The sequence below is a fragment of the Lepidochelys olivacea genome (genome assembly GCF_965140295.1).
Source record: "Lepidochelys olivacea isolate rLepOli2 genome assembly, chromosome: 9".
Lineage (NCBI taxonomy): Eukaryota > Metazoa > Chordata > Testudines > Cheloniidae > Lepidochelys > Lepidochelys olivacea.
The window spans coordinates 4,809,665-4,826,875 of NC_140419.1; the positions used below are offsets into that span (position 1 = coordinate 4,809,665).

Here is a 17,211-nt window from a genome sequence, read left to right on the forward strand (position 1 = left end):
CAGATAATTTGCCTGGTACTGACATTAGACTTACCGGTCTGTAATTGCCAGGATCAGCTCTAGAGCTCTTCTTAAATATTGGCGTTACATTAGATATCTTCCAGTCATTGGGTACAGTAGCTGATTTAAAGGACAGGTTACAAACCATAGTTAATAGTTCCGCCCATTGATTTTCGACCCCCATTGATTTTCACAAGAACACAATGGAGTTGGTTCTTCAGAATGGAGAGTGAGCCGTGTTTTACCTAATGCTGCCAAAGGTTACTTATGTAAGCCATGTCTTCGTACAGATCAACTGATCTTAAATAATATCCCCACTGTAATCAGCGCAAATAGGTTGATTCGTTGGTTTTTTCTAGAGCACAACTGATAGGTCTTCTCCTTCCAGCTATTTCTTCAGAAAGACACAAGGTGGAGGATGCAAGAGGTACCCATCTTTGCAGAGCAAGAGCACATCCCAGGATTTCACTCGCTATTCATGACTCCTTCGAAGGTGTTTTCACTGCTTTTGTGCCAGAGCGTCAGCCATGTCAGAGCTGGCTGTGATCTCATCAGACCTCGAGAAGTCAGCAGTGGTTGATATGTGAATGGGAGACCTCCCAGAGAATGCTCCTAGGCTGCTCCAAGAATTGTTGCTGAGGATTAAATCAATGGTGTCCTCCCCCTGAGACAACGCTGACCCAATCCCCAGACCCAGAGCTGTTTTACTGTATTCTGGATGAGAAAAGCACACATCCTGACTACATGTGGTTATGAAATATCTCAGTATTTTCTGCAAGTGTAGGGCTGTTTGCCATGGTATCATGGCCTATTCCAACCTTGTAAACGCATTCCGCCTACCTAAGCAGTAGTTTCAACTGGATACACTATTATCCTTTTCTTCCCATCCAAAGACATCACTGCATATTGCTGTGTAACACAGCAGCCAAGTTCCACCCCTGAGGCGGGTGACACAATCCCTATATATATAGCTGGGATGAAAGACACGATACAAATGGAAGATATTCTTCTAGTTTGACAGATGGCTGTGACGGATTTCCTCATCTCAGTCATGTGCCTTTTTTCCCAGCCCGAGCCCATCTCCCAAGAGGGTGTGACAGCCTGCAAGACAGAGGCAGTTGCTACACAGAGATCAAACCCGCAACACCATTTACTGGAAGATCATTCTCTTGTCCAAGCAGGGTTCTCTTCTTTCCCCAGGGGGCGGATGTGACCTTTCGGTACTTGTTTCAGAGTAACAGCCGTGTTAGTCTGTATTCACAAAAAGAAAAGGAGGACTTGTGGCACCTTAGAGACTAACCAATTTATTTGAGCATAAGCTTTCGTGAGCTACAGCTCACTACTTGCCCATTCAGGTTCACATGACTCCCACATACAAACAAGGAAGAAACCAGTTAAAGAGACATTGAAATACATTCCTCATACAATTCCTGCCTCCCGTGATCAGGCTTCTAGACACAGGGCTCGCTCTTTTAGCAGGAGCAGTAACTCAGGGTGCACACTGTATATTCCATTCTTTTGTGAACTGAATTGGAAGGGAATTGAAGAGACTTAGGATAAGTAGGTATGTCTACATCACAAACACCATCTCAACCATACAGTGCTCTTGTAGTTAAAGCCACAAGAATAGGCATAGAAAGTTCTGCCACTTGACGTTCTCCAACACCACAGCACATCACTTAGCTTCACTGTGCCTCAGTTTCCCCAGCTGTAAAATGGGGGTGATACAGCTTCCCCTTCCTTGCCAGGTGTTGCAAGGCTCAATCAACAGAGGCTTGTTAAGTGCTTCCAGATCCTCAAGCAGAAGACTAAAGGCCTATTCTTACCAACCTAAAAAGAGAGGCTAGCACCTGAATGGGCCAGGAGTGATTATTAACCTCTCACATAGGCTACTGAGAAGGACTATGGCAGATAAAAGGATCGAGGCAAACTGGCAGGACAGGAGCTGTGTTCTGTCTGTTGTAGCTGAACATAAGAATGGCCATACTGAGTCAGACCAAAGGTCTATCTAGCCCAGTATCCTGTCTTCCAACAGCAGACAGTGCCAGATGTTTCAGAGAGAATGAACAGATCAGGGCAATTATCATGTGATTCATCCCATCAGCCGGACCCAGCTTCTGGCAGTCAGAGGTTTAGGAACAGCCAGAGCATGGAGTTGTGTCCCTGACCATCTTGGGTTAATAGCCACCGATGGACCTATCCTCCATGAACTTATCTAATTCTTTTTTCTACCCAGTTATACTTTTAGCCTTCACAACATCCCCTGGCAATGGGTTCCACAGGACAACTGTGCATCGGAAAAAACAGAATTCACCAGGAAGAGGCTGTCTTCCACAACGTCACGTTCCCTTTAAAAATTACTTTATATACATTCATTCTCCTCTCCCACCTCTCAATACTAACAATAAGCTCGTAGGTTTGCAAGCACTGTTCACTCTAGGCCAGCTCCACCTCCAGTGCGGCTGGAAGCTTTCTAGTAACACTAGCCTTGCGTGTGGAATTAAGTGCTCACAGAACTCAGTTACTGGAATCCCTTCCTCACGCATTACTCAGATGACATGAATACACCCTCTTGCTTCATTAAAGTTTCATTGCAGGCATGTGACTAGGTTTTATCGGATACTTAATCGAAGAGGAGAAAAGGGTTTGTGTACAAGGAGTTCACATGCAAAGCTAGACAGCAACAGCCCTTTCCAGATTTTTTTTTTTTTTTTAAGGCCTCCATTGTCAATTCCTTTACATCGGTCAGCGTTATCGGACTGCAGTAAAGGAGCATGAAAAACAGCCACAAAGTGCCAACAAAGCACCTCGGAGAAAAAACGGCCACAGTTCACTAACCCTGTGCTTCTCCTGATTATCCAGACAAAAATTAAATGCAAAATCTCACAGCCACCACATTTGCTAGTTCACTGCTAGCATTGACCTCAATGATGGCTTCATTGCTGCGTTTGCTGCTCCTCTGGGTTTGGCTGGCTGTTTTATTATAAATGTCTCTATGGATAGCAAAACAATATCAACGGAACTGAATATAAGAATAAACTATTCAGAAACCCTGGTTGGTGCTTCCTCACCAATCCCCTGTCCAACATACTCTGCGCTTTCCTTTCGATAACACAAATACATCTGAGATTTCATGTAATTTCAATCTATTTGCATTCTTGCTTGCCTGGGGCACTAAAATCATCTTTACAGCTCTTCCACTATTAAAACTTGTCCCCTCTGCTATTCTAGGGCCAGATCCTCAGCAGGTGTAAATCGACATTGCTCCACTGACTTTAATGAAATTACCCAAGTTTACACCAGCTAAGAATCTGTACCCGATCTCAACATTTTATGCAATCTTAATATTTTGTCCTTCTTGAACATTTTAGTCTCTGAGAGGGAGACGGGAATGTGAGTTCCGCACATAACCTGATGACAATCAACAGGCAGGTATATTGCACATTACGGCCAGATCTGCTAAGTGAGTCCAAAATGAAACTGCAGCAATTTAAAATCATAACCAAGAAGGTATTGGACTGCTCCTGTACACTTGTTCAGACAGATCACTCGGGGACAACGATATGTGCTGGTAACCTGGACCTCTAACACACAATATGTGGAAATGTCCTAACAATAAAAAACGTGGATCGCATATTTGAAATGTTACAGGAATAGCATGGGATCATAAGTTACTAGCGGAGTCAAAACTATCTGCTACATCATTCTTTCAATACATGAGACACCATGCCATATGGTTTTGATATGGTTTACAGTTGCCCTTGATTGAGCAGAGAGGGGAAGTTTGGGTGTGCCGCTTCTGAAAGATGGGTAAATTGACATAGCAGAAATTGATTCATAAAATATTTTAAAATGGGAGGAGTGAAAGAAGGAGATCAACCCTCATTTAACATAAACACGTGTTTGGCTAGTACTGATAAGTCAGTCACTATTCAGAGCTCATACTTAGACTGCAAGCTCTTCTGGCAGAGCAGGCTATGTGTTTCAGATGCCTGGAGGTGGAGATTCCCTCATTCCACCTCAATATTTGAGTGCTTTCCTCTCTCCCCGTGTCAGAATGGTTTAGTTGTATCATCGAGCAGTCAGGCTAAAGGAGCTCATGCGTAGACAGGCATGGAACATTTTACAGCATAAAATTTAGATCCAGCCAGAAGCAGATTTTCAATCAGAAAATATTCCAGCTAAATACCAGCTCTCTGAGGTGTACCAGCAGAACATGGCTCTGAGACACCATGGCACTAAGTGTGCTACAGAAGCCTACAGACAGACAGATGGGCAACATTTCAGTTGGCCATAAATCCAAAGCTACATGTAGATCGGCATTTAGAGGTCGCCTCACGTGCTGAAAAAAGGAGGAAGTCTGATTCTCCATAGGAAAGCAGGCGACTAAGAAAGTTACTGATCACAAAGGAAAAGATACCAAGAAAACGAGCTATTTCAATGTGCTAGAAGCATGTGCACTTGTAAATGTGCAGTTCTGTAGACAGAGAGACTCAACTCTGCATTCCCACTTGGAAGAAAAAATAAAATAAAAAAAAAAATCTACTTTCCTGCCATCAATATTTCCAAATGTTTAGGCGTTGATTTTCCTGGAACTTGTTTGGGTTTTCAATATAGTTCTTCGCAAGACATCCCCAGATTCTTGAGATTTTTTCAAGTACAGCTCCCACAAGCTAAAAAGTAAGTAGAAATTCTTTGTTTCCTCGGGTATGTAACTGGAACATTTCTAGCACCTTATAAAAGATTGTTTGGTTGATCCTAACCATTCAAACATGTCTTTTAAGTCATGTAATGTACACTGTGAAATTTGCCATTTTGCTACATGAAAAGGGTACTGAAAGAAATCCCACAGCCTTCATGAAATGAGTGGGATCCTTAAGTATCATTTTTAAAAACCCCACAACACGATCAAAGCATTTTAGGGAACAGATGTTTCAAGCTTTACAAATTCCAGAGTAAGAATTTTGAAGGCATTTATCATTGCTAAATTCTTTGAGTCAAATTTTTTTCCTTTAGAGAAGTATGCATGCACTTCCCTCACTAAAGTTGATTGGAGGCGCACACAAGTATGTGTTTATTTGACTGCAGAAGTTGACCCTATAGTCCTCGAACACACAACTGTCCATCGCAATGGGTACTTCTTAGCTTTCACGACAGCTACTGTGATATGCAGCCTCAGGACCCTAAAATATTACCCATCCTGTAGAATGGACTGCATGTTTCTTTTTTAAAACAAGAGCTCCACATTAGTCAATGGAATTCAGCTCAGGAAACTCCCCTACAGCACCTCAAAGACCTCACACCATTGTGACATGACCTTCCTCTGAGGGGGACTGTCCTCAGATCAGTAAGACACTCTGGAGCGTTGGTGCCACCTGGAATACTCCCAGGTCTTGAATACCCAAAGAGTCAATGCCACAAGAAACACTCTTCTAACCTGAGAATAGGCAAGCAGATAGTGTCCCATCCTATTGGGGCTGGATTTCAACATAGCAATCCATGGATCTAGGCCCTCCATGCCTTATGATTGCCCCATTCTGCCTCTAGGAATGAAACTGTCAACCTTAAGAACAAATAAATAAGAGCTACCGTGGTTTCATACAGAAGCCCATCTACTCCGAAACACAGGCTGCTGACAGCCCACTGTCCCAGTGCTCCAAGCTCCCATGTGGCTCCCCACACTGGCAGATTTCAGTCCTCAGCTTCAAAGCCCCCCATGAGACTGGCTCAAGTTCCCTGAGGAACTTCCCTCACCCTGAGTGATCGTGACCTCCGACAGCCACTGGAAACATGGAATGGCCAACATCCAGGGTTCTGCTCATGCATGATACAGAGCTTTCTCAGTGACCGGTCCATGAATCCGGACTCGCTCCTAGATAAGATCGGGATGAGTATCAACCTCCGCACCTTCAGAGCAACAGGCAAAATCCATTTCAAGCAGCTGGCCTGTAACAATCCCACCAGTCAGTAATCCCAGGCCCAGCTGACTGGAGTGAAAAAAAATGGAGAAAAAAAGTCTGTCTGAGGCACTATGGTCCAGTAGGGCTCTGGGACTGTGAGTCAGGATACCTGGATTTTATCCCCAGTTCAGCTACTGACCCGTATGACCTTGGACAAGTCACTTTGATCTCTGTGTCTCTGTTTTCCCTCTTACCCCTTAGTCTCTGTCCCCTATTTGGCCTGTAAGCTTTGGGGCAGGGACTGGCTCTTACTCTGCGTGGGTACGGTGCCTAGCAGAATGGATGGGGCCTCCGGGCACTACCCTAGTCCAAATAACAATACTATTGTATATGCATGCTATATAATTCTGAAAGGTACTCAGGTAACCAAAGAGACTGATGGATTTCAAGGCTGGAAGGTACTGTTGTGATCATTTAGTCTGACCGCCTGCATAACGCAGGTCATTGGACTTCCCTGAATTAACTCCTGCTCCAAGTCTGGGCACCAGATGAAAAGAGACATGAGCATCAACAGAACAAGTGGCATTTGAAGGCTCCAGGACTGTTCAGTGGAACCTGTTCATAATTTTCACAGCTACAGTGAGAGCCCATTTGCCGTGAAGGCCTAGCGTGCCCGGAAACATGGCCAACTCTCCTTTGAGCGCCAAGTTCCCAGAACAGTCATTTGCGGCAACTGGGTTCCGTGTATGTCTGCATTTTCCCAGGAAGATTACCAATGTCAGTGTCTGAGTTGATATGAAAGTCTAAATATTGTACAGTACCAGATGGTTTCATAAGAGAGAGCCACAGAGCAGCACAACATTCATATCCATAAAGGGGCTGAAAGACAAAATTCATATTTAAACAGTAAGTGTTTTTGCACCCGAAAAGGGGAACCGAAATGATCAGTGCCTTTAAAATTTCACACATTCACAGAAGAGCGTGTTTGCAAACAGGGCTTCACAAGCTCATCACTTCTCTAATATGTACCCAGTTAGTTTCACCTGTTTCCATGGGCTCCCCTTCCAATTCCACAACCTGCTTGCACATCCTGTTTCACTATTAACAGCAGCTTCTGCCCTGGAGCAAATTTACCTTCACTTCTCCCTCATCAGGATTAGTTTAAACAAGGGGGGAGGGGGGGGTTGAAGTAAGTGGTCTTACTCCGTTTTCATCCAGATCATGAGACGCCACTCACAATACACTGTGCACTTCTTTATCATTTCCTCACCGGTCTTCTTCTTTAAATGCTTTGACCTCACAGAAATAGTTCACAATGAAATGAATCTCCGTTGTCTCCAGAGCTAACATCCGTCGCCATGGTGGGGGACAGTGATCACTATATCAGAGTAACACAAGGTTGAGGGTCTGTCGATACAAGGGTAAGTCAACATGTGCTGAGATCCAAAAGGGGAGGAGTTTCTGGAGGCCGGGGTGAAAGAGTAGAGTGATCCCCAGGTTTCGATGGTGACAAGGAGTGGGGATGGGATGTAGGGGTGGGTGGAGGGACCCCAGAGGAGTCTAAGTAAAGGCACTCCAGGGGGACAATCCACAGAGAACAGGTAGAGAGGGAAAGAGGGATAACCAACCCCTGGGGGTGAAGGGAAGATTCAAAACAACGCACACACCAGTGAAGGAACTTTTAAAGAAGGATCCTGATTTTAGGAACATCACCAGTGAGAGAAGATGGGGTGGGGGGGCATCTGAAGCAAATGTCTTTCATTTCAACATCACCCCAAAGGATCCACAGCACTTAGAAAAGCACGTTTGAAAAATACATCTCTGATTTCCCCCACCCGCACTTTTCCAGCATTTCTGAAAGTGGCCAACTGGCAGCCCAGAGATGGAAATTTTCTATTCGATATCTTCATAAATGATTTGGATAATGGCATAGAGAGTATGCTCACAAAGTCTGCAGACAGTACCAAGGTGAGAGGGGTTACAAGTGCTTTGGAAGACAGAATTAGAATTCAAAACAATCTAGAGAAATGGTCTGAAGTAAATAGGATGAAATTCAATAAGAAGAAATGCAAAGTATTCCACTTAGGAAGAAATAATCAATTGCACAGATACAAAATGAGAAATGACTGCCTAGGAAGCAGTACAACAAAAAAGATCCAGATGTAGTGGATCACAAACTAAATACGAGTCCACAATATTGCACAAAAACCCGAACATCATTCTGGGATGTATTAGCAGAATTGTTGTAAGCAAGACACAAGAAGTAATTCTTCCGCTCTACTCAGTACTCAGAAGGACTCAACTGGAGTACTGTGTCCAGTTCTGGGCACCACACTTCGGTAAAGATGTGGACAAAAAAGAGAAAGTCCAGAGGAGAGCAACAAAACTGATTAAACGTCGAGAAAACATGACCTATGAGGAAAGACTGGAAAAAATGGTTTGTTTCCTCTGGAGAAGAGAAGGCAGCGGGACATGGTAACAGCCATCACCTACATAAAAGATTGTTATAAAGAGAAGGGTCATAAATTGTTCTCCTTAACCACCAAGGATAGGACAAGAAGCAATGGGGTTAAATTGCAGCAAAGGCGGTTTAGGTTGAGCATTAGAAAAAACTTCCTAACTGTCAGGGTAGTTAAGCCCTGGAACAAATTACCAAAGGAGGTTGTGGAATCTCTGTCATTAGAAGTTTTTAAGAGCAGGTTAGACAAACACCTGTCAGGGATGGTCTAGATCATACTTAGTCCTGCTTCTGTGCAGGGGACTGGACTAGACGACCCATTGAGCCCCTGTCCAGTCCCACATTACTATGATTCTATGAACACTATGAGCAGCAGCTGGCTCTCCTCACGTAAACTGGGCAAAATTCCTGTTTTCACCTAATGAGTTTTTCCCATTAGAACATTTTTATATTGGTGTGGGTGGGTGTAATTTTGCACACTTCTCCCATGTATGTGTATTTTTGCACCCTTCTTCCATGCTGGTAAATCATGACAAAAATTGATTTTTTTTTTTTTTTTTAGCAACAAAACCACCGGTGGAAAATGTGAGATCCCCCCCCACCTCTTTGCAATAAGCCTTTTTCGTGTAGGAACATCTGCATGTGCACACCTCAGTTAAATATTTCCTAGAAATGGACCGTTTCCAATTTCGTCATCGAATGCGAGGAGAAAGCAAGTGGTCAGTAATGTTGCACTCCACACACTGCACTCTGCCAATGCATGTCAGCTCTACTCTAGAGACACCTTGGACCAAGGGGGAAAATCTGGCTGCCTTGCCCATTCGCTCCCTACCCCCTCATTTTCTTAGACTGCCAGCAAAGACAACAAATTGGTCCAACACATAGAGCCACTTATAGGATATAGACACTGGTCCTCTGGGAACTGAACTGAGAACCAGCTAGCATTGCATAGCCTCCTTCCCCACAAGCACCGCACCCACTTTAAAGAGAGTTTCACCCATATCCTAATGAGAAATGAATGACTAATCTTTTAAAAGTGTCTCAGGCACTGCCGAGGCAGGAACAGGCTGGCAAGCTGTCTAGGAGGTGAGCCCGCTCCTTCCTGAAGCAATTAACAGGTTTGGTTCTGCCTCCACCCACAGCACAGAGGCTGATGACATCTGTGTAACTGTCATGTGCACCTCCCTGCACAAGCATTTTCCAAAAAGAAAAGGAGGACGTGTGGCACCTTAGAGACTCACCAATTTATTTGAGCATGAGCTTTCGTGAGCTACAGCTCATCCGATGAAGTGAGCTGTAGCTCACGAAAGCTCATGCTCAAATAAATTGGTGAGTCTCTAAGGTGCCACAAGTCCTCCTTTTCTTTTTGCGAATACAGACTAACACGGCTGTTACTCTGAAACCAAGCATTTTTCAGTGGCTCTCATGGTTCTCCTTAATAGCAAGGGAAATAATTGTGTTGAGGCTGGAGAAGGGGTTGGAACAGGGAAAAAACTGCCAAGCCACCCTAGCAGACATTAGAAGATTTTGCAGTCTTTTTGCTCAGAAGAGACACGAAACCCAAGTTAGTTCTATAATCTCTTCTCCACTACATGTGTAAATTCCTGGAGCTTTTACATAACAGGAAAAGAAGCCGTGACCAATTTTCAGTCTGTCCAATTTACCATTTAAAAAAAAAAAAACCCTCCTAAAACGCTTTCCCTTTTTGTTTTTCTAAATAAAAATAATTTATAACCCTAATTCACTAATAAATACGCTGTGAAAGTCTCCCTAAGTAAAAGCTTTTGATAACAAATTACCTGTGCTAACTGCTATTTTACCACTGAATTTTTTATTGTTGCTTAAGCAGTACAATTATGCTAATAAGCCTGAGAGGATGGCATGCTAAAGTATTGAATGTGACAGACAGAATACTCAATAAAATGTTCATCTTACCTGAAAATTGGAATCAAAGAGCCTTATTAGTATTTATGGATATGTCCTCTTAAACATGGTTCTTAAGAGGAATTATCTATTCGTGCAATAGATGGGGCCTTTTAACACGGCCATTTTCCCATGCCTTCCCGTTAGTTCATTCAAAGTGACTATCACCCCCTGCTGCTAACGTTAATTGTCTCGTTATAGAAAAAGCAAAGCTTGCTGGCCGTTTGGGCCATGTAATATAGCCAGGCACTTGAACCCTTTCCTCTACACATCATATGCAGCAAGACTGTCCAAGTAGAAAGAGATCTACCTTTGACAATCACATCACCTGTGAAGGATGCTGTATGACTAAACTCAGCAGTAATGTCACGTTCTGCAACAATGCACCCGAGTGCTTTGACATCCTACTTTCCTCACTCGTCAGTTTCAGGTGAAAGGCAGGTAGGTCTGTCAAAAGGTTATTATATTACCCGTTACAATGCTTGGAGCCCCGCGCACACACATCACCCGGAGATCTGGCCCTCAATTATTAAAACTTAAGGAATTTTAAAACTCTGATTTTCTTTCACTCAGTTCCAACAAGGGGGAGAGACCGTCCAGTTGCACTTCATAGATGCTTGCATTTTAGGTAGAGGAAGGAAGGTTTCCAGATTCTGGAGAACTTGCTTCTAAGACTGACCACCACTAACTTAGTGTATGACCTTGGAAAAATCACTTCGCCTCTTTGTACCGCTGCTTCACCTCCCACCTTTTGTCTGTCTTATCTAGTAAGACTGTCAGCTCTTCAGGGAATGAACTGTCTCCTTATTATGCATCTGTACAGTGCCTAACCCAATGGGACCCTGACCTTGGTTAGGGTCTCTGGGCACTGCTATAGCACAAATAAATAATAGCAATACACTCCCAGCTTGTCCACTGCCTTCCTGTGTGACCCTGGACAAGTCACTGAGCTGCTCCGTGCCTCAGTTTCCCAAGCTGTAAAATGGGAATAACGGCACCTCCCCACCTCCCAGGGGTGTTGTGAGGATAAATACATTATCTGCTGAGCCACCTCACAAACATGAGTCAATTCTTGTCCAATATGTAGCGTATAAGGTTGCAAACACTGCAGATGAGTGGTTAAACCTACCCCAAAAGAATTGTTTTAACTGAATATTAGAAATAATTATTTTAAAAAATTCTATTAAAGGGTGTGGGTTTTTTTAAACCTAAATTATAAATTTTTGACCTACATTACCTGATATTTTCCCTTAAAAAAGACCCACTGGCTTGTGACTTCTGTGCTTTTGAAGGCTTTGGCTGTATTCATGGAACCACAGAAACTGGGCTCATATGCCATTAACTTCTCTCATTGGTAACCAAAAACTGACCTTGACCTCTGCATACTGTCTTTGTGGAACTGGTCAGGATGGAGCCATCTAGGAACTGTTTCTATGAACATTAAGAATGGGGAAAACCCAACCAACCGCCCATCAGTGTTCGGGATTCCCAAAGTGTTCACAGAACATTCATACCAACCTAGCCACACAGTGCTAGTCAAAACACACCAGGATCTGGTAGGGCTTTGTTAAGCAACAAATACAAATTGTGTTCACTGGCACTCAGAACAAGACTTCTGTTCTTAAGCGTGTGAAAGGAAATAGGTTTTCTTTGCAGGGTACAGAGATTAGAAGTATCCTGAGATATCTTCCTTTGTGGGCGTAGCAGAAATAGAATGGAAAAAAAAAATACAAATTTTCAGTTGCAAAATCATTCACACCGTACTACAGAACTGACACCAACTAGGGTGCAATAAGCTGGAACTAAGGACTTCCTGGGTTATATTCACAGCTCTGGTATGCTTTGCTGTGTCTCCAAAGTCCGAGTCCATTGTCCAGTCATAGGGCTGACCTGCCTCTCATGATATATATCAGGCACTCGCGAGATTCTCAGGTGGAAGTCACGATGCACATGCAGTGAATCATCATCATCATCATGATGCGGAGTGAGCTTTACCATCACTTTACATGCTAGAGGGGAGACCTGGACGAGAGTTCAACATTGTTTTCTTTCACCAATGCAACAACATCAGAACACTAACATCCGCCCTGACAGGCAGATTTATGGAGCAGCCTTTGTAAATAATCGGACCCTGGCCAGCCCGAAAGGAAAGAAAAAGATTGGAAATCTAGCTGTATCACTGATGTGGCACCTCAGCTTATTAACAGTTCTTGCAATGAGGGGAACGACAACGTCTTAGATTTAATTGATTGTTCAAGATCAAAAAGATCAGGGGGTCACACTGTAAATTGTGTCCTTTCGTTGATGTATTTTGCTTTGAAGATCGAAGCAGAGAGTTGCTGGAGCTTTTGAGATGCCGTTAAAGAGCAAATGCATGCCAAGGTGACTGGGAAGGAGTCCCCTTTACAATTCCTGTCTCTCTCAGAGCGGCTGACAGATGCTTTCCCAAGCTCCTACCCCGTTACAATGAAATATCACAGTGGGATGCCAGCTGCCATACGGACAGCGCAACAGTAAGAGCATCCGACCTGTCTCCTGAACAGTGCATAGCACCTTTCCCAGGGTCTTGCCCATTTTAGTTGTATAAGCCCCAACCGATGGGGTTTCTTCCATCATGTGTATTTCTCTGACATTTAACCACCCGAAGAAGGTGAAATATAACATGATCTCCACCCTCTCTTGTTAGGATCTCTCAGTATAAGTGGCAGGACCACTCAAATTTCTCCCAAGCTTTCCTGGGTGACTCATGACTCCTGTGGGAGCAAGTGAGAGGTAATGGAATTTAACAGCCAGCTGGGGGACAAACCTCAAGACCTATCTGTCGGACACATCTTTCCTATAAAGGGGGTGCACACACACAAAAGCCTGCTTTGCCCGCTCTCAGAACAGGGCAAAGGAAAACAAGGAAGAATGAGACCGGAGAGACAAGAAGAGAAAAATGAACTTCTAACCCATCTCAACTGACTCTAGAGATGGGAAGGGAATAAGCAGGACTCGGTGCAGATCGTTCACCTGGATTATTTACATCTGGAAATGGGCTCAGATAATCCAACGTCTGGAGGAGTTTGCATTCGAGTCTGGACCACGGTGCTCCGATGCCAGTACACAAAGGAGACTGACAGAAATAGGGACATGCAGAACTGCTTAGTGCATCACAAAAGATAACCAAACTCCAAGTCAGGGTCAGTACTGTTTCTTTTTTATCCATTAACTCACATTATATTGTACGTGAATGATTGAGGACTGTGTTAATTATCCATGGGCTTGTAGTCCTCTCCAGCAGCAAGCGTTCGTTCAGGTAACAGGAACATTAAGGACAGCAGACCTATTGTTATGTCTAAGTCACTCATCAGACAAGGCAGACCTGTCAATCTAGGTATTAATTTAGCAATGTCTTTCTAATTACACGTGTCACGCCCTTCAATTCCTAATCCTGCAGGACAAGCTTGCAAAACTATCACAGAAATGTATTAACTGAGGCACAAAATCCACTTGTCCTCCCTTTGCCATGCTAATGGCTTTTTTTTTTTTTAAAACACTTACCCCAGGCAAGCAAGAGATTAGGATATTGCAAGTCTGCTTTAGAAGAAGGAGCTCACATCCAACAGGTCGTACATTCACACTCCTCTGAATTTCTGCAAAAGAAAAGAAAAAGAAAGTTGTTGCTTTAGCATGGCAGAAAGGGGGATCACATGGGGAAACAGCATCCATCCTCCACTGTTTGTACCTTCTTCCACCCATAACATTAATCATAAGTAACATTCAAATAGACTGTTGAAATCAGCAGCAAAGAATGGCAGAGAAGGGCAATCTTGGGATTTAGCTGTACAATTCTCACCAACATTGATGGGCATTATGCAGAAAAATCCCTCTGCAAGGACCTAAAGCTGTGCCCTCGTATTTGGCTGCCTGAATGTGCAAAAAGCTTTCGTCTGTTCATGGGCAAAACCCAATTCACATCAGTAGAATTATGGGTCCCTCCCTAAAGCTCTATCCTCCATGACAAAGGGCTTGACTTGTCTTGATGTATTGTGACAACATGCCACACACATCAGATCACATCATGACATCATCAGCTGTACTGATCCTGAAGAGATTGGGTAATGCTTTTAATATTCTCCGAGCCCACGCTTACAAATTTGTGGGACGCACCCAGTTAAACTTGGGCCCGAAACTCAGGGTGGATGGAACCTTGCGTTATTTCTGTGCCCTTAAATTGATATCTACCTCCAGCTCTGCAAGACTTCTAATAAAACAGAATCTCCCTTCCAAACCAAAGGGCTTCCGTTCAATAAGGATTTTAAAAAAACTTGTGAAAAAAGAGGAGGGAAAGAGGTGAGTAGAACTGTACAGCACCAATATCCCAAAGTCTGTCCATCAGGGAGGATTGATAGTGTGTGTGTCTTATCTCCCCTCAAAGCTGCCATACAAAAAGCAGTGGACAGAGACAATCAAGTCTACCAGGAAACAGACGTGTTAGTCTGTATTCGCAAAAAGAAAAGGAGGACTTGTGGCACCTTAGAGACTAACCAATTTATTAGAGCATAAGCTTTCGTGAGCTACAGCTCACTTCCTCAGATGCATATCGTGGAAACTGCAGCAGGTTGATAGATTTCCACTCCATACGGCTAAATGCAGTGCCTTGCATAATGACAGGTTTCAGAGTAGCAGCCCCAGTCTCTAAGGTGCCACAAGTCCTCCTTTTCTTTTTGCGAATACAGACTAACACGGCTGCTACTCTGAAACCTGTCATTATGCAAGGCACTGCATTTAGCCGTATGGAGTGGAAATCTATCAACCTGCTGCAGTTTCCACGATATGCATCTGAGGAAGTGAGCTGTAGCTCACGAAAGCTTATGCTCTAATAAATTGGTTAGTCTCTAAGGTGCCACAAGTCCTCCTTTTCTTTCTACCAGGAAAGTATCTCTTGTTAAATAATACCCCTCCACACTCATCTACTCAAAATCCTAGGCCTCTACAGAGCAGAGGCTGCCAACAATACCAAACTGCACAGTGGCTTCGCAACACAGATACCTGTCCACCGGGGGTCAGACCTGCGAACCACCCAACCCATGAATTAAATATACAAAGCCACGTCTCCAAGGGTTAAAAGGCCAATGCGCCAACCCAGTCATGTATCTCTTCCCTCTGCCTGCCCCCTTCTCTCTTGTGCCTTGTCTCTCACCAAGTTTTCACTGAAGCTGTTTGTTCTTTTTCAATTTCTCTTCCCTCCTTGGGTCTTTTTGCTTTCCTAGATCATTTTTCTCTTGCTGATGCCTACACTTTAGTAGGGGGATCAACTGCTGTCCGCACAGGAAAGTAACGTGGCCCCATTTGGCACAGCTATGAAAATAGAAATGTTTTTCCAGTGCTGGTGGTAGAAGATTAACAGCTGCCACAATACTGTCCCTAGCAAAATAACAATGCCAAATTCTTGCATCCCTAGAACTCTCAGCACTTTACACACAAGAGGTCAGTTTCATTATCCCCATTTTACAGATGGGGCAACTGAGGTACAGAGAGGAGACATTTCTTGCCCGAAGTCACCCAGCAGGCCAGTGGCAGAGGTGCCAATAGAATCCAGGTCTCATGAGTCCCATGCTCTATCCACTAGGCCATTCCCAGTATATGGTAACTATAGGTGGCATAGACTAACAACTTCCATCGATGTGGTGGCTTTCATCCTCAAAGATCCCAAAATGCTTCACAGACAATAGGCCTGATTCAGCAAGGTACCAAAACCCATGCCTAACTTCAAGCATGCATGCAGCCCTGTTGACAGGACCAGTGCCACCAAGGCTGAGCATCTTATCTCCTATCAACATCAATGGAAGTTGAGGGTGCATAGCAACTCATATATGCATGTAGGAATCACCTCAATCTATCACAGGAATGCAACCACATGCATGGAATATAGCAGCTCTTCAACAGTACAGACCAACAGGGAAGCACTGGAAGCCAAGAAGAATACTGAATGCAACTGAAATGGCAAAGGAATTAAGTTAAATCGAATGTGATCACCAAAACTGGATTTTGGCCCAGACACTAGGTTGATTTAGGAAAATTAAAAGAGGCATTTAAAAGTTAGAGAGGGTTCTTCCTCCGTCAATTCTTGGTGAGGCAATCACTGAAGCCTTCAAGCTCTGTGAGACAGTCTGGAAGAGAAAAAGGAGGCATAAACTTAAAAGGCATTAGACGTGATTAGCTGTCGGCTTTGTTCTTCAGAGTGCGTCTCCACAGTGGTGCTTGCTGCACTTGTACATTAGAAGCCTTTTATGTCTGTGGTGAAAAGTGGCCTTATTTCCTTTGATATTTTGGGGAAGCAGCATTTTAGTTTATAAATGTCATGCTGCAAGAAGTTACAAAACAGCAACAGAGGAACCAACACGTGCCCCAGTAAAACCAGATCCAGCTGTCTGTCCATTTATCACAGTGCCTGACAGTCCTATTGCTGGAAACAAAAACACTGAGACGCAGTGTGGTTTAGCCAATTATTTCACAATGTATTTAGGGCAGGTAAATGGATAGCGATCTGGTAATTCATCCAAGTCGGGTAGGGAAGGGCGCCCGTAGGGCCCCCGCCACATTGGTTGCAGAAGTTGAAAGGTGAGTAGTGAACGAGGCAGGAGATTACAGGAAGAGAAAGGATGATCTTCTGGTTAAGGCAGCTGAATGTCACCCTGGAGAACTCTATCCCTGCAGGTGCCACAGATCTCCTAGATGAGAGGCTGGGCAAGTGACTTAGATCGTTTTCTGGGCACCCAGCTTGAAACACCTGGAGCAAATTTCCAGAAGTGCTGATTGCTCGCAGCTGCAACTGAAGTTGACTGGAGCTGTGCTTTGACCAAAAAGTGCTATACAAATGATACCTTCTGTGAAAAATCAGGTCCCAGATGTCTGAGACTGAGCACCCAGAATTAGTGGACACTT

At 43.9% G+C, this 17,211-nt stretch overlaps 1 protein-coding gene across 1 annotated transcript in view; it reads right to left on the reverse strand.

Moving 5' to 3' along the window:
* The window catches only part of LPP (LIM domain containing preferred translocation partner in lipoma), a 432,571-nt gene that overhangs the window by 327,091 nt on the left and 88,269 nt on the right, over positions 1–17,211 (reverse strand). The window contains exon 3 of the mRNA XM_084639858.1: positions 13,825–13,916. The gene's annotated coding sequence lies outside the window, so the exon portion shown is untranslated. The remainder of the gene's footprint in view (positions 1–13,824; positions 13,917–17,211) is intronic.